Consider the following 25,960-nt stretch of genomic DNA (forward strand, 5'->3'; position numbering starts at 1 on the left):
TTAGAAGTTTTGATTTTCTGACCTCTGTCAGAAAAATCCTCATTTCTAAGGAATCTATTATTGTTCCCAAGAAGGGAACTCTTGTTGATGGAGACAGAGAACTTTTTTCTATGTTCACCTTCCATCCGTGTGATCTGAGAAAGGCTAGAACTATGTCTGTATGAGCCTTTGCTTTTGACAGGGACGACGCTTGTATTAGAATGTCGTCCAAGTAAGGTACTACTGCAATGCCCCTCGGTCTTAGAACCGCTAGAAGGGACCCTAGCACCTTTGTGAAAATCCTTGGAGCAGTGGCTAACCCGAATGGGAGGGCCACAAACTGGTAATGCTTGTCCAGAAAAGCGAACCTTAGGAACTGATGATGTTCTTTGTGGATAGGAATATGTAGGTACGCATCCTTTAGATCCACGGTAGTCATAAATTTACTTTCCTGGATAGTGGGTAGAATCGTTCGAATGGTTTCCATCTTGAACGATGGTACCCTGAGAAATTTGTTTAGGATCTTCAAATCCAAAATTGGTTTGAAAGTTTCCTCTTTTTTGGGAACTACGAACAGATTGGAATAAAATCCCATTCCTTGTTCCTTTATTGGAACTGGGTGTATCACTCCCATCTTTAACAGGTCTTCTACACAATGTAAGAATGCCTGTCTCTTTATTTGGTTTGAGGATAAGTGAGACATGTGGAACCTTCCCCTTGGGGGTAGTTCCTTGAATTCCAGGAGATAACCTTGAGAAACTATTTCTAGCGCCCAGGGATCTTGAACATCTCTTGCCCAAGCCTGAGCAAAGAGAGAGAGTCTGCCCCCCACTAGATCCGGTCCCGGATCGGGGGCTACTCCTTCATGCTGTTTTGTTAGCAGTGGCAGGCTTCTTGGCCTGCTTACCCTTGTTCCAGCCTTGCATCGGTTTCCAGGCTGGTTTGGGTTGTGAGGCATTACCCTCTTGCTTAGAGGATGCAGAATTAGAGGCCGGTCCGTTCCTGAAATTGCGAAAGGGACGAAAATTAGACTTATTTTTAGCCTTAAAAGACCTATCTTGTGGAAGGGCGTGGCCCTTTCCCCCAGTGATGTCTGAAATAATCTCTTTCAATTTTGGTCCAAATAGAGTTTTACCTTTGAAAGGGATGTTAAGCAATTTTGTCTTGGATGACACATCCGCTGACCAAGACTTTAGCCAAAGCGCTCTGCGCGCCACGATAGCAAACCCTGAATTTTTTGCCGCTAATCTAGCTAATTGCAAAGCGGCATCTAAAATAAAAGAGTTAGCCAATTTAAGTGCGTGAACTCTGTCCATAACCTCCTCATATGGAGTCTCTCTACTGAGCGACTTTTCTAGTTCCTCGAACCAGAACCACGCTGCTGTAGTGACAGGAACAATGCACGAAATTGGTTGTAGAAGGTAACCTTGCTGTACAAAAATCTTTTTAAGCAAACCTTCCAATTTTTTATCCATAGGATCTTTGAAAGCACAACTATCTTCGATAGGAATAGTAGTGCGTTTGTTTAGAGTAGAAACTGCCCCCTCGACCTTAGGGACTGTCTGCCATAAGTCCTTTCTGGGGTCGACCATAGGAAATAATTTCTTAAATATAGGGGGGGGGGGGGAAAAGGTATGCCGGGCTTTTCCCACTCCTTATTTACTATGTCCGCCACCCGCTTGGGTATAGGAAAAGCGTCGGGGTGCACCGGAACCTCTAGGAACTTGTCCATCTTGAATAATTTCTCTGGAATGACCAAGTTGTCACAATCATCCAGAGTAGATAACACCTCCTTAAGCAGTGCGCGGAGATGTTCTAATTTAAATTTAAATGTCACAACATCAGGTTCAGCTTGATGAGAAATTTTTCCTGAATCTGAGATTTCTCCATCAGACAAAACCTCCCTCATGGCCCCTTCAGATTGGTGTGAGGGTATGACAGAACAATTATCAGCGCCCTCTTGCTCTTCAGTGTTTAAAACAGAGCAATCACGCTTTCTCTGATAAGTAGGCATTTTGGATAAAATATTTGCTATGGAGCTATCCATTACAGCCGTTAATTGTTGCATGGTAATAAGCATTGGCGCACTAGATGTACTAGGGGCCTCCTGCGTGGGCAAAACTGGTGTAGACACAGTAGGAGATGATGTAGTATCATGTTTACTCCCCTCATCTGAGGAATCATCTTGGGCAATTTCATTATCTGTGGCAGTACTGTCCTTACTTTGTTTGGACGCTATGGCACAATTATCACATAAATTTAAATGGGGAGACACATTGGCTTTCATACATATAGAACATAGCTTATCTGAAGGTACAGACATGTTAAACAGGCAAAAAAACGTTTTAAAACAAAACCGTTACTATCTCTTTAAATTTTAAACAGAAAACACTTTATTACTGAATATGTGAAAAAGTATGAAGGAATTGTTCAAAAATTACCAAAATTTCACCACAATGTCTTAAAGCATTAAAAGTATTGCCCCAGAGGCAGAACCTCTCTTTACTTTCTGCAATGAGATTTTTTTAGTGAAAATGTTTCTGCAGGTCATTTTTAAATAAAATTCAATTTTAAGTTAGACAGCTACACTAAGGCACCAGTTTAATTGCAATGTGTTGGTTAACTGAAGAATAAAGCAATTTTTAATGTTTTATAATATAGTGCAGTAGTTGAAAATTGCATTGCAAATTAGCTGCATACAAAAAAAGACATTTAAAAATGTCTCTTTAATAAATCTTTTTCCTTTTCTCTTGGTCTAACATAGAAATGTAGTAATAAAAAGATGCAGTTCTCTTACATTCAGAATAAACAGCTTTGCAGACTGGGAAAGGCTAGGGGCGGATTTGAAAAAATCTCTGAGAGCCCATTAACAAGCAATGTGCTGCTGATTTGCAGCGCTACTCCATATTTGACTGCTCACTTCAAACAGCACTTTGCCCTGGATGCACTGTGTTAAGAAAAATGTATACAGTGCAGCCAGAGCACAGCTCTGTTTGAAGAGAACTGCCTAATGTGGAAAAGCACTACAAAGTTCAAGCGCTAACAGTTCCTGCATGTGTCCTGTTCTTTCTGCAGGCATGCTGCATTTTCTGCGATGACATCTCACATCACTGTATGTTCTGCCTTGGGGAGTATTGCACACCAAATTTCAGAGCTTTAACCCTTAAAATAACGGAACCGGAGCCGTTTTTAAATTTAACCCCTATACAGTCCCAGCTATAGTCTTTGCTGAGACCCAACCAAGCCCAGAGGGGAATACGATACCAATTGACGCCTTCTAGAAGCTTTTCCAGCAATTTTTAGATCCTCACACATGCATCTGCATGCCCTGCTCTCAAAAAACAACTGCGCAGTAATGGCGCGAAAATGAGTCTCAGTCTATAACTAGAAAGGCCCCCTGACTCAGTGCCTGCCGTTTATAAACGTTCCCCAAGATTATAAATGCAAATTGTCAGCCTAAATCTGAATAATATGCCCAAATAAAGCAATCGATTTAGCCCATAAAAATGTCTACCAGTTTTTTTAGCCCATAATAAGCCCTTTATTCTGTTTGTTTGACTAAGAAAATGGCTTACCGGTCCCCATGAGGGGCAATGACAGCCTTCCAGCATTACATGGTCTTGTTAGAAATATGGCTAGTCATACCTTAAGCAGAAAAGTCTGCTAACTGTTTCCCCCAACTGAAGTTACTTCATCTCAACAGTCCTATGTGGAAACAGCAATCGATTTTAGTTACTGTCTGCTAAAATCATCTTCCTCTCACAAACAGAAATCTTCATCCTTTTCTGTTTGAGTAAATAGTACATACCAGCACTATTTTAAAATAACAAACACTTGATAGAAGAATAAAAACTACATTTAAACACCAAAAAACTCAACCATCTCCGTGGAGATGTTGCATGTGCAACGGCAAAGAGAATGACTGGGGTGGGCGGAGCCTAGGAGGGACTATATGGCCAGCTTTGCTGGGACTCTTTGCCATTTCCTGTTGGGGAAGAGAATATCCCACAAGTAAGGATGACGCCGTGGACCGGACACACCAATGTTGGAGAAAGGAGGCGTCGCACAAATGACCAAAATTGGCTACCCCCAAATTTAACTGCCCCTGAAATGCCCGAACAGACTCCTGGCATCACAACTGATGTTCCAATATGTGAGCCAATAAACTCTCTCTCCCTGATTCTGACGAATACCATGTTTGAGCATATAGTTGCTCAAACAAATTTATATGCCAGCCAGTATCTGTCAACAAATCCACGATCTCTGTATGTCAGAAAAAATACCTGGCACCCCACTGACATACTGGAGATTAAAAAGTTTTAGGCCCTGACATTAGTAATGGGGATTGTGAAGAAACCCAGCATACGTTCATACTGGAGCCAGAACTCTATCCTGGCTACCCCTCTTTTTCCAGGGGTTATGAAGAGGGACAGATATGAACAGTTGCTGCGGTTTCTCCATTTTAATGATAATACCCATAGTGCCCCCCAGAAATAACCCCCTGCATGACAGGTTATATAAACTAAGGCCCCTGATAAGCCACCTGTCCCAAAAATATAAATAAGTTTACATCCCTGAGCAGGACATTTGCATAGATGAGTCCCTCATGAAATTTAAGGGGAGATTGCTTTTCAAGCAATATATAACATCCAGGAGATTGCGCTATGGGGTAAAATGTTAAACTCTGTGAATGCAGTAATGGGTATACCTGGGCATTTCGCATCTACCAGGGTAAAGATAGTCACTCGGATCAACCTGGCTGCCCAGATTCAGTTGGCACAAGTGGGAAAATTGTGTGGGACCTCCTGCTAAATAAAGGGTACCATTTGTGGTTGGATCATTTTTACACCAGCACAGAGCTATTCAAATTTGTATTTTATTTTGAAACCATGGCCTGTGGCACAACAAGAAAAAAAAAAAAAAAATCGCACAGGTTTCCCCCAGAAGCCGACGCATGGAAAAAAAAAAAAAAAAAAAAAAAAAAAGTAGGGGCGCAACGTCAGCTTTACGCCACAATGAGCTATTGGCCTTTTGGTACACTGATAAAAAAAGATGTGTACAAACTCTCCACAATGCATGATGAAGCTACAGTGCCAGTGTCTGAAGGGAAGATCTGCACAGATCCTAAAGCCAAAGTGCATTGTGGAGTACAACAAAAACATGGGGGGGGGGGGTAGATTTAGCTGACCGGTGCCTGCAGCCATATCTAAGTAAAAAAAAAAAACAAGAACTTGGTGCAAAAAAGCAGCTTTTATATTATGCAGATCACAGTATATAATGCATATGTGTACGACCAAAAAAAAATAAAAAAAAAAATCAATCAGGCACAGTGAAACCATATATTTTTTTGGAATTTGGAAGGATTCTAGTTACCATTGCCCTGACTGCCCCTCTCTACCTGGCCTCTGTATTACTAATTGCTTTCGAATATATCACACAGAGTTAAACTTTTAAATTTGAAAGCAACCTGTATGCGTTGCTAATTTATTTTATTATTCTGTATTCCTAACTTTATAAAATCCCCTGACCTTGTCCTGCCCCTTTATATATCTTAAGCCCATCCACTAATGCCATGATAAGTTATACAAAACAACTAAAATACTCCTTTTAGAATATCCTGAGCTATCCACTTTTGCAAATGACAAATAAGAGCATTCCAAGAGCTTTTGTAAAAATTTTGGGAGCAGTAACCAAACCAAATGGAATAGCAACAAATTAATAAAGGTTTTCCAGGAATGCAAACTGATAATGATCCCTGTGGAATGAGGATATGAAGATAAGCATCCCAAGGTCCATTGTAGACATGAATGGTCTGAGTTGTCTTCTTGAAAAAAAGGAACCCTAAGAAAATTGTTTTAAAGTCTTTAAATCCAGAACTGAACTGTAAATTCTCTCCTTCCAGAGAACAATTAAGAGGTATGAATAAAACTGTAGGCCCTGTTCCAACTTTGGAACTGGTACTATTAGCCTATGATAGAAGACAGCACTCACTGGTCTTGAATAATGCAATAAATACTTTTAATTAAGTGACGTTTCAGGGAATGTTCCCCTTTATCAGACGGGTTGGTCTCATGCAGGGAAGCATTATTAAATACTTGATTAAAAGTATGTATTGCATTATTCAAGACCAGTGAGTGCTGTCTTCTATCTACTATACTTCATCCAGCACCCTGGCATTTGAACACTGTTCGTGAGAGTGCACCTGCCTCTGTATGTATGTATGTATGTATGTATGTATGTATGTATGTATGTATGTATGTATGTATGTATGTATGTATGTATGTATGTATGTATGTATGTATGTATGTATGTATGTATGTATGTATGTATGTATGTATATATATATATATATATATATATATATATATATATATATATATATATATATATATATATATATATATATATATATATTTTTTTTTTTTTTTTTTTTTTTTTTTAAAGGAAAATCCCTTTATTACCCATTCCACAGTTTTGCATAACCAACACCGTTATATTAATATACTTTTTACCGCTGTGATTACCTTGTATCTAGGCCTCTGTCAAAAGAACTGAAATAAGAGGGCAGTCAGCAGACTTGCATTTTAGCTAATCGGTGCACTCATTGTGCTTATTCCTCTGGAGTTACTTATGTTATCTATATGGCACACATGAACTAACACCTTCTAGCTGTAAAAACTGTCAAATGCAATTAAGGGCTTAGAAATTAGCATATGAGCCTACCTAGGTTTAGCTTTTACTAAGATTACCAAGAGAACAAAGTAAAATTTTATGATAAAAGTGAATTGGAAAGTTTTTTAAAATGGCATGGTCTCTCTAAATCATGTAGGTTTAATTTTGACTAGACAGTCCCTTTAATTTGTGCCAAAGTCTGAACAAAACCTAGAATGTCAGGAAGAATAGCAATCTTCCTATGGAACAAAACTGAAAGAGCAGAAATCTGCCTTCTCAGAGAACTGGCAGATAGGCCCTTGTCTAAACCATCTTGTAAGAACTGCAAAATTCCAAGAATTCTAAAAAAATGTCAGGAAAAGCCATGATATAAACACCAAGCAATAAAAGCCTTCCAGACCTTATGATAAATGTTCCTAGTCACAGGCTTAACAGCCTGGATTAAAGTTTCAGTCACAGAATCTGAAAAATCTATATGTTTAAAGAAACACTAAACAATTGTAGCCTGCACTCTCTTATTCCCTTAAGAAAGTGTAACACCGATTCAACTTGGTTACTATGGCAAATAATTATTTTCCTATTATGATTTTTGATGCAAAACTGATAGTCCACATTTAAAAGTATGCAACACCACAGAAGCTTAGGGAGAGAAAAGTAAACAAAAGCTCACATAAATTGCATAAAAGTATTAACCTAAGCCTACCTGAGAGAAAGTGAAACAAACACTTTTTTATTTACCTTACAACAAAAGGCTGCAAAATAAACAAAGAATGTAAAATGCAATAATGAAACATTTTATGCATATGTCAAGTTTAATGGTATTTTAAGAATTAACCATTGAATCTTCATGTTATCAAGTTTAGAGATTTGAGATGCGGATGGAAAAAACAGACCTCGAGACAGAAGAGCTGGTCGAAGTGGAAGAGGCCAAGGAGGAAAACTGGACATCTGCATACCAAATCCTGCGAGGCCAAGCTGGGGCAATCAGGATTATTGATTTCTCTAGCCGTATCTTCGAAATTATTCTGGGAAGTAGTACTAGAGGAGGAAACCGATAAGCAAGCTGAAATGACCAATGAGCTACTAGAGCATCCACAAATTCCGCCTGATGGTCCCTGGAACTCAAAGAACCTGGGAAGTTTGTTCAAACGAGAAGCCATCAGATCTACCTCTGGGAGACCGCAAAGATCCAAAATCTGATAGAATACATCCTGGTGAAGAGACCATTACCCTGGATGCAGAGATTGACGACTGAGAAAATCTGCTTCCAGTTGATCACTCCTGGAACACGAGCTGCAGAGACAAGCCAGGAATGGACTTCTGCCCATGAGAGAATTCAAGTCACTTCTCTCATGGCTAGGGAACTGTGGGTTCCCCTCTGATAATTTATATAAGCCACTGCTGTAACATTGTCTGAATGAAAGCGGAGATGAGACACCCTTTTAAGAGAGGCCAAGTCTGAAGAGCCCTGAAAATAGCAGAGAGTTCTAAATTATTTATTGGCAACCTAGGGTCCCAAGGGGCCCAAACCCCCCTTGTGCTCTCAAAGACCAACAAACAGCTCCCCAACCTCAAAAACTTGCATCTGTAGTGATCACAGTCTAGGTAGGACATGCAAAAGAATCCCCCTGAATAACAAACTGATTATCCAGCCACCAAGTTAAAGACCAACTTGTACTGTGATCCAGACAAATCTTTTGAGATAGAGTATGATTCCTGCAATACTGACGAAGCATACAAAAGCATGTCTCATGTGAAATCCAGCAAATGGAATTGCATCTGAAGCTGCAATCATGAGACCCAGTACTCCATATAAAGAGCGACAGAGGAAAAGGGGGGAAAAAAATGAAGGTTCAGACAGGCTGACACCAATTTTAGCCTTCTCTGATCATTAAGAGAAAGACTTGAGGAGACTGAATCTATCTGAAACCCCAGAAAAGTAACCCTTGTCTGAGTCACCAAAGAACTGTTTGGAAAACATATTTTGTTTTTTTAACCATGCTGTTAAAAGAAAAAACATTGTGAGATTCTGCTAAAATAAAAGATGGAGCTTGAATCAAGATATCGTCTAGGTAAGGGAACAATGCAATACCCTGAGATCTGATCACAGACAGTAGGGCACCTAGAACCTATGTGAAAATTCTTGGAGCTGTAGCCAGACCAAATAGTAGGGCGACAAACTGAAAATGCTTGTCTAGAAAAGGCAAACCTCAAACTGGTAATGTTCCCTAAAAAAAAAAAAAAAAAAAAAAAAAAAAAAAAAAAAAAAACGCAGATAAGCATCCATTAAATCTATTGTAGACATAAACTGACCTTGCTGAACAAAAGACAGAATAGTTTAATTAGTTGTCACTTGTTCAGAGCTTTCAGATGCAGAACTTGTGATTGAATAAAATCCCATCCGCTGTTCCTGCAAAGGAACTGGAGCAATCTCTACCATAGTTTTCAGATCTGAAACCAATTAAAAAAAGACTTGAGCCAGGGATTTGTCATGATACACTCATGAGGAGTAGTTAATACCTGAACTAGCTACCCAGCAGAGGTGGTATGGCATCTCAGCATTGCCTGGGTTAACCTGAACTGTTCTTTCCTTTTTGTAAGATCTGTGTTTGCTAAGGAATGCAGTGATCTAAAAGCCCCCCCCCCCTCCCTTGGTGCCTGCTATCTCTTGTACCATGATAATTGTACATTAACACAGGGGAGGTGGTCTTGTCAAGACAAAGGGAGACAGATTTAATTGAATGTAACAGAAAAAGTACTCAGAACAGTAAAAGTGACATCTGAAGGAGGTTCTCCACAGACCTATTGAAAGCTTGGTAATAAGTATAAGTATTGTGTTTATTTTGTCCCATTTTATGTTAAAGAACTGCACCTTTGCATTTATTATTGTTTATTTCTGTATGTATGCAGTTTTTATAATTTGGCACTGTGTAACTTGTATTTGTCTTTTGTTATTAAACATATAAATAATCTAATTCTGTCTATGGGCTCTAATATCTGAATTCACACTCTAATGAGACAAGGTTACAAGGAACATTAAACTTTAATTGTGTGAGTTATTAGGTTTCCAAGACACCCTTATTCAAAACTCTTGGTGGTGGCAGCATTGTTAATCTGGGGTGGTGTAGGCAGGATTTGGGGGTTAATTTGGTGTTCTTTTAGGTCCTTTGTAGAGGAAAACATGTAAGGAAACCATAGGCTGAGTGCTATTAATCCCTTCATGCCCACTCTCCCCATAGTGACAGCTGGGTGGATATGCTTAAAGTGATGGTAAATTTGCCTTCATAACTTTACATATTCTGAAAGCTCTTGTCATTACTAGCATATTGATGTTCTTATTTTTTTCAAAACTCAATTAAAAACTTCTAAAAATCAACGATTTTTTCAGGCTCCGTTACCCGATTCAATGCAGCCCCTACCAGAAGTTTTCTGAATATGGTATTTGATTGGCATCTGTTTCAGCCAATAGGAGCCTCACCATGCGCCCCATGGATTTTACTCACAGCACGCTCCCGTGCTTGTAACTCTGCCTGGAAGTAAAACTGCGCATGCGCAACTCAATACGCTATTTGCGCAACTAAAACAGTGAGACTGCTAATGGGTACAGGTATTTAGTTCCGCAGCTACATCAGCAATAGAGATAGCTGGTCTAAACAAATAATCTGCTTGCAGAAAGGACCTTCTTCGGTCCATTTCAGATCAGGAAACTATGGGAAGCCCTTCTTTAAAGGTATTTTAACTTCTTATCTAAAGGGTCATTAAAAGAAGCACTGTCTTTCAAAGGGATAGTAGTACGCTTAGTCAAAGTAGAAATGGACCCTTCCACTTTAGGGACAGTTTCCCACAGATCAACATTAGAGGCAAGTAAATGGTATAACTTCTGAAACCTTGCAGAAGGATTAAAATAATTTCCATGGCTTAGACCATTTCCTAGACACTTTTAGAAACAGCATCTGCGACTACTATGGAAGGTTTGTGACAAAGTTTCCCAGCCATAAGATGAAAAGAAAAAAAAATACTCCATATACATCTCTCTGACAAACACTGTACTCTAAAGTCAATCTCATATTCATTCTTCAACCACCTCCAGCAGAGGCAAAGACAAGTCTGAGGTACCTGTGAGTTGGGAGAGGTTTTATAGAGCCCTTGGGGTTTAGGAATCTTTGCCTCCTCCTGGTGGTAGGGAAAAGTAATTCCCAGGAGTATTGGATCGTAGACTCTAACCACCTGTATGAAAGAAACCATGCTTATAGAGATGTGTACCTAAGAGTACACTTATAAAAACATTTCTAACTAGTTTTAATATCAGTTTAAACATATACGTTTTGCATGGAAAAAATAGTTGATGCTATTAATATGCATACATTCTCAAGTTCAAATATTCTTCAGCGGCAGCCAGGCAATTAAAGATGGCAGGAAGAAGCACTATTAACGGATTCAACCTGAAGCTTGAAAGGAAGGGAAATCTGCTTTTTAAGACGAAAAATCTTGCCAATGTTTAAAGTAGGAAATTAAGCCTCATTTTTAAATTTAAAAAAAAAAAAACTTTACAACTTTATGCACAGAAAACTGTAGCTTACAGGCAGTTAAAGTACATGTCGTACCAAGTTCTTCAAAAGTTTTTTTGTTATTGTTACACCAAACAAATTATTCACATTACAAACAAACCTCCTTTCTTGCTGAAAAACTTCAAAAGAGATTTTCCCCCATAATGGGCCACTCAATAAGCCATTAAGAAAAACAAACATTAAATCGACATGCTTTAGCTATTAAGCTATGTGTTCAGGGGAAAATATGAAAGAGGAAATCTAAAAAAGCAAACTTACTGCCATAAAAGGAACTTCTTTCCACACAACACTTGCAAGCTAAAAAAATAAATAATAATAATTCTGAAATCATCTGATTGCACTTATCTAGCTCCAGAGTGCTTAATTTCAAGGGTTAGTTTAATCAATTATTTAATTTGTATTTGTCATCAGCTCTAGACCACAAGTGCCACAAAGTGAGATTCTACAAAATATTTTATTAGTTTATGTATTTATTATATCCTGTGGCTTAAAGCCAGAGGTGTGAAAAGGACAGCAATAGAAATGTTACTTAATTATACTGCGTTAAATAGATACTTAGAAAAGAAGGCCTCTCACATTTAAATACATAGTAGATACAAAATAGAATCATAATCATATTCATTATTTTGTAGAAACAAACATTCTAAATTTTAAATGTAACTTATATATTTAGTTAAAAATAACCTGGTGAGATCGGACCTAGTACATATAGGGCTAGACTACAAGTGGAGCACTTATTTATTGCGCGCCCGTAAATGGGAAAATTCAACGTTTGCGGTGGCGCGATAAATAACCAGTCATTACAAGTGGCTGGTTATTGCTACCGCAAGTTCATGTAATTAACCAGAGATTATATCTCGTTAATTTTACAAATGTCCCCCAATTGGCCCCAAAATTAGGTATATTGTGCCTGTAATAAAATAAAAAAAGAAGTATCTTTCATTTTAATGAAAATAACTGCACTAAGCAGTTTTTTGGGGCTAAAGTTGGCGGATTGTGGTGTGTTAGAAAATAAAAACAGCACTGAAAAAAGCCTTTACATTGATGTCTATGGAAACGGTGTTCCCAGTAAATATATATGTATTTGTGTATATACACATAGATTTGTGTGTTACACATATAAAACACAAATATATATGTATATATTCATAAACATATATTTAACATTTGCTGCCCATTGCTAAGCGACTGCGCTAGTTCTCATGTCTCACAACTTTCCAATTTAATTTTATTATCTAATTTGCTTTTCTCTCTTTGTATTCCTTGTTGAAAGCTAAACCTAGGTAGGCTTATATGCCATTGAACTGCCTCTTATCTCAATTCATTTTGACAGGTTTTCACAGCTAGAGGGCGTTGGTTTATGTGTGCCATATAGATACTGTGCTCACTCCTGTGGAGCTATTTATGAGTCAGCACTGATTGGCTAAAATGTATGAGATAAGGGGGCAGTCTGCAGAGGCTTAGATACAAGGTAATCACAGAGGTAAGAAGAAATATAACAGTGCTGGTTATGCAAAACTGGGGAATGGGTAATAAAAGGATTACCTATCTTTTTAAACAATAACAATTCTGGTCTAGACTGTCCCTTTAATATACCAGTGTTGGTTATGCAAAACTGGGAAATGGGTAATAAAAGGATTACCTATCTTTTTAAACCATAAACATTGTAAAGTAGACTGTACCTTTAAGGGGTTTTCAAGATCTGAGATTCCTTTATTTACACTAAATAATGTTGATAATCATTCACGTTTAGGAGCAAGTTATAACAGTATTCAGGCCACAGAAAGGTTGGCAAGATAACACTAGAAACTGAACTACATAAAGAAAAATCTTAATTGGATTGGCAACAGCTGCTCTATGAATGATAGGATAGTCTTAGGAGTTGTATGCAACATTCAGCAAACAGGTATGAGCAATGATCTTAGATAGTTCTATAATTAGAGAATATTAAAAAGGGACACTACAAAAAAAAAATGTATCAAAGTCATCTATATTAAAATGCAGCGACCAAATGCTAACATTTCTTTTGACTTCTTTTACCTGAAGACAATAGGATTTAAAAGCTGTACTTCCTGCTAGCGTTCATTGAGAGCACCAATGTTACTGGTATGTTACAATGCAAATGTCAATAGGTGTAAATTCTGCTATCTAAAGTGGACAATAACATTTTTTAAAGGGATCTGAAAACCAAAATATATATTTCATGGATAAGATACAGAATGTATCTTTCTTATTTACTTCTATTGTTTTTTCTTTGTTTTCTTGGTATCTTGTTGAAAAGCAGGGACGTAAATCTCAAGAGCCGGCCCACTTGTGGATCACTATATGGCAGCAGTTTGCAAGAATGCTATCTATTTGTAAGAGCACTAGATGGCAGCACTGTTTCCTGCAAAGTAGTGCTCCATTAAAGAATTGCAGAGAATTTTTATTTAAAAGTTTATTTTTTCAGAACTCCGCTCCTTGCTCTACTGAGAGGCTCTGGCTTTTCCTCAGCGCATTGCGGCAATACTGCCTAGTCACAGCGTCCCCGCTCGCTCCCGCTACTAGACCAGTGCGGGAGCGAGCTACATTCAGTTGAATGGTAACCCTTGTTGAAGAAACAGCAATGCACATGGGTGAGTCAATAACATGAAGCATATCAGTAGCTCCTGAGCGTACCCAAGTATGATTTTCATCAAAGATACAAAGAGAAAAAAAACAAAAATTAGACAAGACGTAAATTGTAAAGTTTTTTTTTAAATTATATGCTCTTTGCTGTATCGTGAAAGTAAAAAATATGATTGCCATGAGGTTTTGTAATCTTTTGTGAAACAATGTGTACTACAAATTAAAGGGACAGTCTACACCAGAATTTTTATTGTTTTAAAAGATAGATAATCCCTTTATTACCCATTTCCCAGTTTTGCATAACCAACACAGTTATAATAATATACTTTTTACCTCTGTGATTATCTTGTATCTAAGCCTCTGCAAACTGCCCCTTTTTTCAGTTCTTTTGACAGACTTGCAGTCTAGCCAATCAGTGCCTGCTCCCAGATTACTTCACGTGCACGAGCACAGTGTTATCTATATGAAATATGTGAACTAACACCCTCTAGTGGTGAAAAACTGTTAAAATGCATTCTGAAAAGAGGTGGCCTTCAAGGTCTAAGAAATTAGCATATGAACCTCCTAGGTTAAGCTTTCAACTAAGAATAGCAAGAGAACAAAGCAAAATTGGTGATAAAAGTACATTGGAAAATTGTTTAAAATTACATGCTCTATCTGAATCATGAAAGTTTATATTGGCCTAGACTGTCCCTTTAAGTAACTTTTTTGTAAAACTTAAAAAGGGACAGTCTAGCAAAAACATAACTTTCATGATTCATACAATTTTAAACAACTTTTCAATTTACTTTTATCATCAAATTTGCTTCTCTTTTGTTTGCTTATTTCTAAGCCGTTGAAGGCCACCTCTTATCTCAGTGCATTTTGACCGTTTTTCACAGTTAGACTGGTGCTAGTTCATGTGTGCCATATAGATAACATTGCCCTAACTCCTGTGGAGTCAGCACTGATTGGCTAAAATGCAAGTCTGTCAAAAGAACTGAAATATGGGGGCAGTCTGCAGAGGTAATCACAGAGGTAAAAAGTGTATTAAAGGGACAGTCTACACCAGAATTTTTATTGTTTTAAAAGATAGATAATCCCTTTATTACCCATTTCCCAGTTTTGCATAACCAACACAGTTATAATAATATACTTTTAACCTCTGTAATTATCTTGTATCTAAGCCTCTGCAAACTGCCCCTTTTTTAAGTTCTTTGACAGACTTGCAGTCTAGCCAATCAGTGCCTGCTCCCAGATTACTTCACGTGCACGAGCACAGTGTTATCTATATGAAATATGTGAACTAACACCCTCTAGTGGTGAAAAACTGTTAAAATGCAATCTGAAAGAGGTGGGCTTCAAGGTCTAAGAAATTAGCATATGAACCTCCTAGGTTAAGCTTTCAACTAAGAATACCAAGAGAACAAAGCAAAATTGGTGATAAAAGTACATTGGAAAATTGTTTAAAATTACATGCTCTATCTGAATCATGAAAGTTTATTTTGGCCTAAACTGTCCCTTTAATACAACCGTGTTGGTTATGCAAAACTGGGGAATGGGTAATAAAGGGATTTTCTATCTTTTTAAACAAGCATTTTCAAGAAATTTGTCCCTTTACATAATAACACTTCAATAAATAAATAAAAAACACTATGCTCACTAATCTGACTCTCGCATACATTTTATAGAATTTTGGATTATATGCAGAAAATTAGCAACAGTCTAGAGTTATATCAGATAAAAATAAAACTTCACTATGAACGGCACGGTTCCAATCATCTTTCGGTGTAAGTAAAAGGAAAATTGGGAGCCAGCAAATAACAGTTTAGAAGCCATAACTCCATCCTCCAGATATATATCAAGAACTGCATCATGGCATCTAATGATTCTACCCAGTGAGCCAATTTATTCTAGGGACATCACTGTTCAAAATGACTAAATTTCATAACAAAGCACTTAAAATGCCTACAAAACTTGACATTTCAAAGATGCAATCCCCTAAAATAGCTCACATACGACACTGTAATGTAATAGCATTCTCCATGGCAACACAGAAAATGAGTTAGTCTTTTATGAAACATCGTGGCTTAAAGGGATAGTAAACACCAAAAATTTCTTTTATGATTCAGATAGAACAAACAATTTTAAAACAACTTTCCAATTTATTATCAAATGTTCTTCATTCTCTTGTTAACCATTGCTGAAGGGAAAGCATTATTGACAGGAAGCTGAAAATATCTAATTTAGCCAATCACAAGAGACAAATGTGTGCAGGCACCAATTAGCAGCAGCTCCCACTAGTGTATGTTATGTGTGTATTCAATTTTTTAACAAGGGATACTAAGAGAACGAAGCACATTTGAAAACAGAAGTAAATTTACAAGTGTCTTAAAATGACATGCTCTATCTGAATCACGCAAGTTTAATTTTGACTTTCCTATCCCTTTAAGCCCAAAGTATATTAAAATGATCATTCAGAAAGAAGTTAGTACACATAGTTCTTTAAGCTAGCTCAGGTGGGACAACTCTGTATTCTGGAGTTAAGACATTAAAAACAATACAACAGCATAATAAACAACAAATTAAGACAATGCAATAGCAGCTTGGATTTCATATTTTTTCCGCCAAATTTCAGTTATTTCCTATTCTGACTAGACTGTAGGTGTTACAATAAAGTTACAGAATTTGTAGTACACATTGTTTCACAAAAGATTATAAAATCAAAAAGGCAAATAATATTAGCATTAAAGGGGCATGAAATCTATTTTTTTTCTTTCATGATTCAGCAGAGAGCACATCATTTAAAAAAATAAAATAAAAAAAATTCCTAGTTCACTTCTATCATCTAATTATTTTTTTTTTACTTTTAGTATCTTTGTTGGAAAGCCAGTTGAGGCTGAAAAACCCTGGTCTGAAGTGCCTAACTTTTTTTTTTTAATAATGAGACAAGAATAAGTCAGTGTTCTACCAAAGAAAGTCATGAGAAGAGAGTTATGTATAAAGTCTCATGCACAGAAATGTAAAATATATACATGGTATTGGTATGAGCATCTAAATAGGTCATTTTAAAAATCTATAACCGTTCCTAGACTAAAACACAAAATGTTTTGCATGCGAGGTTTGTCACTCAGTATTTACAAATAAAACAGGAGGAGGAGTTATGCTGGCCAATGACAAGTTGTATACACAACTGCACTTCCTGTTTGCTTAAAATAAAGTTTATGTTCATGCAAAAATATTTTATACTATACATGAAATTGTAAATTGTATCCCTATAGCTGTACAATGAAGCAACATCCTATCATGTTTAGGAGAGGAAAGTCCGGATTTCATAAAAAGAAACAATGTAGAATCCTTAGGGACAGTATAAAAACATGATACACTCTTTTCTTTCATGGTAGTGAGAGTCCACAATTCATTACTCAATTACTCTTCTCTACCACTAGAAAGAGGCAAATATTCCCAAAACCCAAGAGCCCTATGTAACCCCTCCCACATACCGATACCTCAGTCTAATGTATAGTCAAGCTAAGGGAGGGGGGGGAAGGAATAAGAGCCATAAAAGGAGTAGGGAAAATGAGCTTTAAAAAAAAAAAAAAAAAAAAAAAAAAAACACAACATTAGGGTGGGGGTGGGGTTCTGTGATTCCATGATCCACTACACCTAGGAACCAATACCCAAGAAGTGGAGTCCACAAGTAATAACAAAGGGAGGGATTTAAAAACATTTTTTCACTAAGAAATTAAATTCACAACACCAAATTTGTTATAAAATAAATCAAAAAAGAAAGAAAAAAAAAGAAAAAAAAAGAAAAAAAAACACGTCCTACCAAAGGCTACATCAGAAGAAGCAAAAAACATTAAAATGGTAGAATTTTGTAAAAGTATGCAAACAACAAGTAGCTGCCTTGCAAATCTGGTCAACTGAAGCCTCATTCTTGAAAAGCCCAAGAAGTGGCAACTGATTTAGTAGAATGAGCAGTAATCAGTTATGGTGGAGGCTGATCTGCCTCTAAGTAACCATTGTGAATCAAAAGTTTCAATCAAGAGGCAAAAAGAAACGTTGACCTTTCCTTGGACAAGAAAAAATGACTGAACAAACTAGAATTTTGTATAAAGTCCTTAGTAGCATCAATGTAATATTTTGCCCTAACAATGTCCAACAATCTGTCAAAAACATCCTTTGGATTAGGGCACAAATAAGAAACAAATAAACAATCTCTCTGCAAAGGTTTTCTGAAGAAACAACCTTAGGCAAAAAAAAAAAAAAAATGTCAAAAGACATATATATACACACACACACACACACACACAGACAGAAAGAAGTGCACTCACAGGAACGAACAACTGGCTCAATACCATTGTTAGCCTGTTCTATGGTGATTTACCACCTGGGTGCAGCTTTTTAGCCCAGTAATGCTTTTCACAGAGAAGAAATGTCCTGTAGCATATCAGTCTGATCCCGCCTATTACGGTCAGTCCAGCGCCGAAATACCAGGCAAATTATATATATATATATATATATATATATATATATATATATATATATATATATATATATATATATATATATATATATATATAAAATCAGATGAGGATAACAAGAAAGAGCAGATAACTCAAACTCTTCTAGCAGAAAAGAAAGTCAAAAGAAATAACACTTCCAAGAAAGCATTTTAATATACACATTCATAGGTTCAAAAGAAGGAGCCTGCAAGACCCTTAAAGGGACAGTCAACACCAGAATTTTTGTTGTTTAAAAAGAAAGACAATCCCCTTATTACCCATTCCCCAGGTTTGCATAACCAACACTGTTATATTAATACAGGTTTTACCTCTGTAATTACCTTGTATCTATGCTGACTGCCCCCTTATTTCAGTTCTTTTGATAGACTTGCATTTTAGCCAATCAGTGCTCACTACTATGTCACTTCACGTGCATGAGCTCAATGTTATCTATATGAAACACATAAACTAATGCCCTCTAGTGGTGAAAAATGTCAGCAACAAAACAAAAGCATCAAAATCCATAATACTGCCAGAGAAATTATTGGAAAAAAAAAGCAGATTTGATTTACCGTACACCCAAAAGTGATGCTCAGCCTCCCTGCTGAAAGCAGGTTTTTGTTATTTTTAAATAAAGATTGAAGATTGTTGCAAGTTTTCCCTCAGCACTGTGCGTCTATATATGGTGTGGTAGCTTCTCTCGTGCAATTGCTGTGTCAAATGTTACCCATGTGCTCAGTGTTCTGCCTCAGGAAATGCATTCAAGGCTTTTCTATGCAAGAATAGAGAACTTTGCATGTCTGGTATACTGACATGCAAAGTATACTGTTCATTCACCAAATATAAAGGCCTCAGACAGGGCATCAAACTATGTCAATTACACACCCATGTAGGTGCTTGGAACAAAACAAAATGGACACACGAGTGCTATAGGAACCAATATCGTGTATGATCTTAAAGAAAAGAATGCCAAAAAACAGAGGTATGGAAGCTGCCTAGTTTATTATAAACCACCCATGGCAAATTTCGACAGATCCTGGCACACACATTTGCGCTAGACTGGTACTAAATGCATCAATAGCTTAGAAAGCAGGGATGTGCTCTGTTTCAGGGCTTGACAAATCCTGAAAACCATGAAGCTGCAACTCATGATTTTGTTTTAAATTAACAGAAATAGTATCCATTTATTAAAAGAAAAACCATGGCCAATTTTTTTTTAAAAAAAGCAATGTGGGGTTGGTCACCCTATTTCTTGCTGACTGATATGTTATGCTTTGACTATTTCAGCTCTAAAGTATAGCTTCTTACAATTTAAAGACACATTTATGGATATGTATACATAAACCACTTTAGGATTTTATTACAAGACCAGAGACTCCTATTTTTGCATTCTCTTTCTTTACTACTCAATGCAGCTTTTAAAAGTAACAGAATGACATAAACACAACATATTAAAACATCATAGAAAAACAGAATTTATGCTTACCTGATAAATTACTTTCTCCAACGGTGTGTCCGGTCCACGGCGTCATCCTTACTTGTGGGAATATCTCTTCCCCAACAGGAAATGGCAAAGAGTCCCAGCAAAGCTGTCCATATAGTCCCTCCTAGGCTCCGCCCACCCCAGTCATTCGACCGACGGACAGGAGGAAAAAAACAGGAGAAACTATAGGGTGCCGTGGTGACTGTAGTTAGAGAAAATAATTCATCAAACCTGATTAAAAAACCAGGGCGGGCCGTGGACCGGACACACCGTTGGAGAAAGTAATTTATCAGGTAAGCATAAATTCTGTTTTCTCCAACATTGGTGTGTCCGGTCCACGGCGTCATCCTTACTTGTGGGAACCAATACAAAAGCTTTAGGACACGGATGAAGGGAGGGAGCAAATCAGGTTACCTAAACAGAAGGCACCACGGCATGCAAAACCTTTCTCCCAAAAATAGCCTCTGAAGAAGCAAAAGTATCAAATTTGTAAAATTTGACAAAAGTGTGCAGTGAAGACCAAGTCGCTGCCTTACATATCTGGTCAACAGAAGCCTCGTTCTTGAAGGCCCATGTGGAAGCCACAGCCCTAGTGGAGTGAGCTGTGATTCTTTCTGGAGGCTGCCGTCCGGCAGTCTCGTAAGCCAATCGGATGATGCTTTTAAGCCAAAAGGAAAGAGAGGTAGAAGTCGCTTTTTGACCTCTCCTTTTACCAGAATAGACGACAAACAGAGAAGAAGTTTGTCTGAACTCTTTTGTAGCTTCTAAATAGAATTTTAGAGCACGGACTATGTCTAAATTGTGTAACAAACGTTCCTTCTTTGAAACTGGATTCGGACACAAAGAAGGAAAAACTATTTCCTGGTTAATATTTTTGTTAGAAACAACCTTTGGAAGGAAACCAGGCTTAGTACGCAAAACAACCTTATCTGCATGGAACACCAGATAGGGCGGAGAACACTGCAGAGCAGATAACTCAGAAACTCTTCTAGCAGAAGAAATAGCAACCAAAAACAAAACTTTCCAAGATAACAACTTAATATCTATGGAATGTAGAGGTTCAAACGGAACCCCTTGAAGAACTGAAAGAGCTAGATTTAAACTCCAGGGAGGAGTCAAAGGTCTGTAAACAGGCTTGATCCTAACGAGAGCCTGAACAAATGTTTGAACATCTGGCACAGCTGCCAGTCGTTTGTGTAATAAGACAGATAAATCAGAAATCTGTCCCTTTAGAGAACTCGCTGATAATCCTTTATCCAAACCCTCTTGTAGAAAGGAAAGGATCTTAGGGATTTTGATCTTATTCCATAAGAATCCCTTGGATTCACACCAGCAGATATATCTTTTCCATATTTTATGGTAAATTTTTCTAGTTACCGGTTTTCTGGCTTTAACTAGGGTATCTATCACCGAATCTGAAAACCCACGCTTTGATAGAATCAAGCGTTCAATTTCCAAGCCGTCAGCTGGAGGGAGACCAGATTTGGATGTTCGAATGGACCCTGTACAAGAAGATCCTGTCTCAAAAAGGTAGTTTCCATGGTGGCACCGATGACATATTCACCAGGTCTGTATACCAAGTCCTGCGTGGCCACGCAGGAGCTATCAAGATCACCGAGGCCCTCTCCTGCTTGATCCTGGCTACCAGCCTGGGAATGAGAGGAAACGGTGGAAACACATAGGCTAGGTTGAAGGTCCAAGGCGCTACTATTGCATCCACTAGAGTCGCCTTGGGATCCCTGGATCTGGACCCGTAGCAAGGAACCTTGAAGTTCTGACAAGACGCCATCAGATCCATATCTGGAATGCCCCATAATTGAGTCAACTGGGCAAAGATCTTCGGGTGGAGTTCCCACTCCCCCGGATGGAATGTCTGACGACTCAGATAATCCGCCTCCCAGTTTTCCACACCTGGGATGTGGATCGCAGATAGGTGGCAGGAGTGATCCTCTGCCCATTTTATTATTTTGGTCACTTCTTTCATCGCCAGGGAACTCAACTAAACACCACATACTCTTAACCATCTCCGTGGAGATGTTGCCTGTGCAACGGCAAAGAGAATGACTGGGGTGGGCGGAGCCTAGGAGGGACTATATGGACAGCTTTGCTGGGACTCTTTGCCATTTCCTGTTGGGGAAGAGATATTCCCACAAGTAAGGATGACACCGTGGACCGGACGCACCAATGTTGGAGAAACAGATAACCACAATAAAGTAGCTAAAGAGAGAGCTAACTTATAACTCCAGGAAAAAAATGACCAATCAGAGAAGGAATAGTGACCATAAACTGTCCAATAAGCAGCCAAACCTCCTCTTTCTTTTGCTGCTCAGTTAAAGATAAGTACAAAAAAATTTTTTTGTCTCTAATAAAGTTTAAGTTTCTTATTACAATCTTTTCATTTTAATGCATATCTATATTTTTTCGTTTTATCCCTTTACAGACCCGCAATAATTAATCCTTATACTACCCGGTTTATTTTCATTTATATGTTTTTTGCCTGTTTTCATAACAATAAAATTTGCCTCCATTTTTTGGTTTGTTATTTTAACGTTATTTGCCGATTTTTCCTTTCACCCGGTTTTTGTATGATATGCCAAACTTAATCCCTTACCTCCGTTTTGTCATTTAACTCTGTTGCGATAGTTCTAATAAGATTCAGTTCTCTCCCTCCATTACACTCATATCGAGTGTTCCGGTCGCCATTTTGTGGGCCGGACCTTCTTTCCCGCCCTCTCATTCTGACGCAGCTTGCCTTCTCTGTCAGTCAGAGTTTGTTTTCTCCTCAGGAACGGTAACTTTTGTTGCCATTTTCAATCGTGAGCAATAATTATTTAGCTAAGCTCATTCAGCTTTCACATATTGCCATCTTGTGGCCAAAATCTTTTATTTATCAATATCAAAAACGAAATAGTTTGTTATAAGTATAAATAGTAGAGATTTATATATATTTCATTATTCAGTTATTACTGCTATTATTTAAATTATTTAAAAAAAGAGTAGTTTATATTCAATTTATTTTGAATAACTTTAAGTTTTGTTAAAAAATATATTTATAAAAGTTTATTTTAACAATGTCTGAAAACCCAGTAGTTTCTCCTCCTCTAACAGCACAATCTGTGCAGTCAATGATTGATTCTTCAATGAACAATCTTTTTAATAAAATGTCTTCTTTAATGGGCATTCAAGAGACTAAAAAATGTTTAAAGAGAAAAAATCCTTCTATTTCTGTAATTGCCAGTAAAAAGCTTGTTTCAAAATCTCGTCAGCTTCTGACTGACACCACAATTCCTCGCAGCAAGGGAACAAAAACTGCTGTAAAAAGAACCCTGAATCCCAAGCGTAACCAAATGGGAGATCCTAGCCCAAGTACAATATTAAAAGAAAATGTAGAAAATATTGAAAAATCATCTTCTGAGGATAACGGTTCGGAAGATGGTAGTTATACAGACATCAATTCAGATTCTATTTACGTGGATTCTGAAAACTCAGATTATACCCCCGCTTCAAAAGACATAAAAAATGCATAAAAAATTTGGAGATTTTATTGAGGAGGAGACAGAATTCACAGATTGTCTGGGTATTCCAAGATTTAATCCTGACGAGCTTCACCATCCCCGCTCTGCGGAATGGTGCCCCAATATTGGGGTAGCAAAGTTTATCGATTTCCAACTTAGAAAACCTTTGAAGAAACAGACCCGCAATAAAATGAGGGCGGAATGCCCTCGCCCCTTACTTCCAAAAAATGCATCCATTACCCCTGAGGTGGATCCTAAAATCCTTAAATTTATTGGAGCCCCAGGTTATAAAGTAAAAAAAGGGATCGACAGATCCTGGAAAATATGTCAGGACAAATTGTTAGATTCCACAGGTCCATTGACTAAATTATTTGAACTTTCAGAGCAGGGTGTTGCGGAAGACTCCCCCCCTGACCCGTATGTCGTCAGAGAGTGGGTCCAAAGGCTCTTATGTTTTATTGGTAATACAAATGCTGCCATGACATTAGAGACACGTAGAAATATATTAAGAAAAATTGACCCAAAAATATCAGACTTTAATCCCAATGAGATTCCCCCAGATGATAATGGACTGTTATTTGGCGACGCTTATTTGAAAGAGCTCAACCAATACGTAAATACCTTTTCAAACCTCAACAAAGTCAAAACTTCCGTGAAAAAGATTTTCTACCCTAATCAGAGTTTCTCTGACAGGGCCGGGAGAGGCAGAGGCCGCTTTCCCGGCCGCCAACCATTCCTATCCAGGCCTCATTATAGCCAACCCCATCAACCCTATTATTCTACCCAATATCAACCTCAATTCAACAGAGGTTTCCAAGAACCTTCAACCTCATCAACTTTCTTCCCAGCAAGGGGACGCCCTTGGAATCAAAGAGGCTTCAGGGGTAGATCAAGAGCAAGACAAGCTCCAGGTAAGATTATTGGTTCCTCCTCATGTTCTTTCTTCCCAAGACAAAATTGCTGGCAGAATTGCTTTGTTTGCCCAAAACTGGGCTTCTATCACTTCCGACCCTTGGGTTCTCCAAGCAGTGAATTTATTTCACTTCCCATTCAAATAAAATTTCCACAACCAATTCATTTTTCCCAAAAAGACAAAATTCTGGTTCAAAACGAAATTTCCTCCCTTTTTTCCCAAAAAAGCTATCCATCCAGTCCCTCATCTTCAAAATTTTTATTTAAGCAATCTTTTTCTTGTCAAAAAGAAAAACAACCAATTCAGGCCGGTTATAAATCTAAAAGACTTAAATGCTTACGTAGTTTACCATCATTTCAAGATGGAGGGCATTCATTTATTAAGAGAATGCCTAAGAGAAAACGATTGGCTTGTCCGTTTAGATCTCACAGACGCTTATTTAACTGTGCCAATCGCTCAGGAACACTGGAAATATTTAAACTTCCGTTGGGAAGATCAGTTTTGGAATTTCACCTGTCTTCCTTTCGGTCTTTCCTCTGCTCCTTGGATCTTCACAAAATTACTCAAACCTGTGATAGCTTGGTTAAGACTTTGAGGTGTTCGTCTAATAATTTATTTGGACGACATCCTTATTATGGACCAGAATTTTCTCTCTCTCCAAAATCATCCGTCTTCCACTATCTCCCTTTTGGAATCTCTAGGTTTCATAGTGAACAGACAGAAATCGGTTATTTCTCCTACCAAATCTTTAGTTTTCTTAGGTTTCAAGATAGACACAACCCTTTCCACTTTGAGTCTCCCATTAGACAAAGTGAAGAATATAAAGAAAGAAATCTCCAAAACCTTATCCAAAGAATTAGTGCCCATCAGAACTATAGCCAGGATAGTTGGGTTACTATCATCCTCTATTCAGGCTATATTTCCTGCTCCTCTTCATTATCGCGAACTTCAAAGACTGAAAATTCTTCATTTGAGAAAAGGTCTTTCCTACTCTCATTTGATTCCCATTTCTCCAGAAGCGAAAGAAGAACTTTCTTGGTGGCTTTCTCATTTGGATGCCTGGAATGGAAGAGCCATTTTTAGCAAAACTCCAGATTTTATCATCGAATCCGATGCCAGCCTTTCAGGTTGGGGAGCTCGTTGCGGTCCTTCCATCACGGGTGGCAAATGGACTCTGGAAGAGAAACGACTTCACATAAACTGTTTAGAATTATTGGCTGGCTCGTTTGCAGTCAAGAGTTTTGCAAAGTGTTCTTCTCCAGTGTCTATTCTGCTACGTATGGACAATATATCTGCGGTGCAGTATCTCAATCGTTTGGGAGGCACCAAGTCCAGGGATCTGTCCAAAATCACCAAAGATTTTATTCGTCTTTGTTTGGACAGGAACATTTCAGTCAGAGCAGAGTATATTCCAGGACAATCGAATTCGGTCGCAGACTGGGGATCTCGTCATTTGACGGACTTCAGCGATTGGAAATTGGACAGGAGTCTTTTTCTCTATCTCCAATCTCTCAAGGGTCCCTTTTGTTTGGATCTTTTTGCATCCAGGACCAATTTTCAGATGATTCCTTATTTCAGCTGGTGCCCGGATCCGGAAGCAGCGGCCATAGATGCTTTTCTACATCCTTGGCCACGTTAGGGGGTTTATGCTTTTCCCCCTTTCTCGATGATTCCGAGGACAATTTCAATTGTTCGCAGAGATCTCCTTCGCCTAATGATTGTGACCCCCTTTTGGC

The 25,960-nt window shown here is 38.0% G+C and overlaps 1 protein-coding gene across 1 annotated transcript in view; it reads right to left on the minus strand.

Annotated features, from left to right (window-relative positions):
• ZDHHC14 (zinc finger DHHC-type palmitoyltransferase 14) overlaps nucleotides 1–25,960 on the minus strand; it is a 222,673-nt gene that overhangs the window by 164,035 nt on the left and 32,678 nt on the right. The gene's annotated exons all lie outside the window — the stretch shown is intronic.

Source organism: Bombina bombina, chromosome 4 (genome assembly GCF_027579735.1).
Source record: "Bombina bombina isolate aBomBom1 chromosome 4, aBomBom1.pri, whole genome shotgun sequence".
Lineage (NCBI taxonomy): Eukaryota > Metazoa > Chordata > Amphibia > Anura > Bombinatoridae > Bombina > Bombina bombina.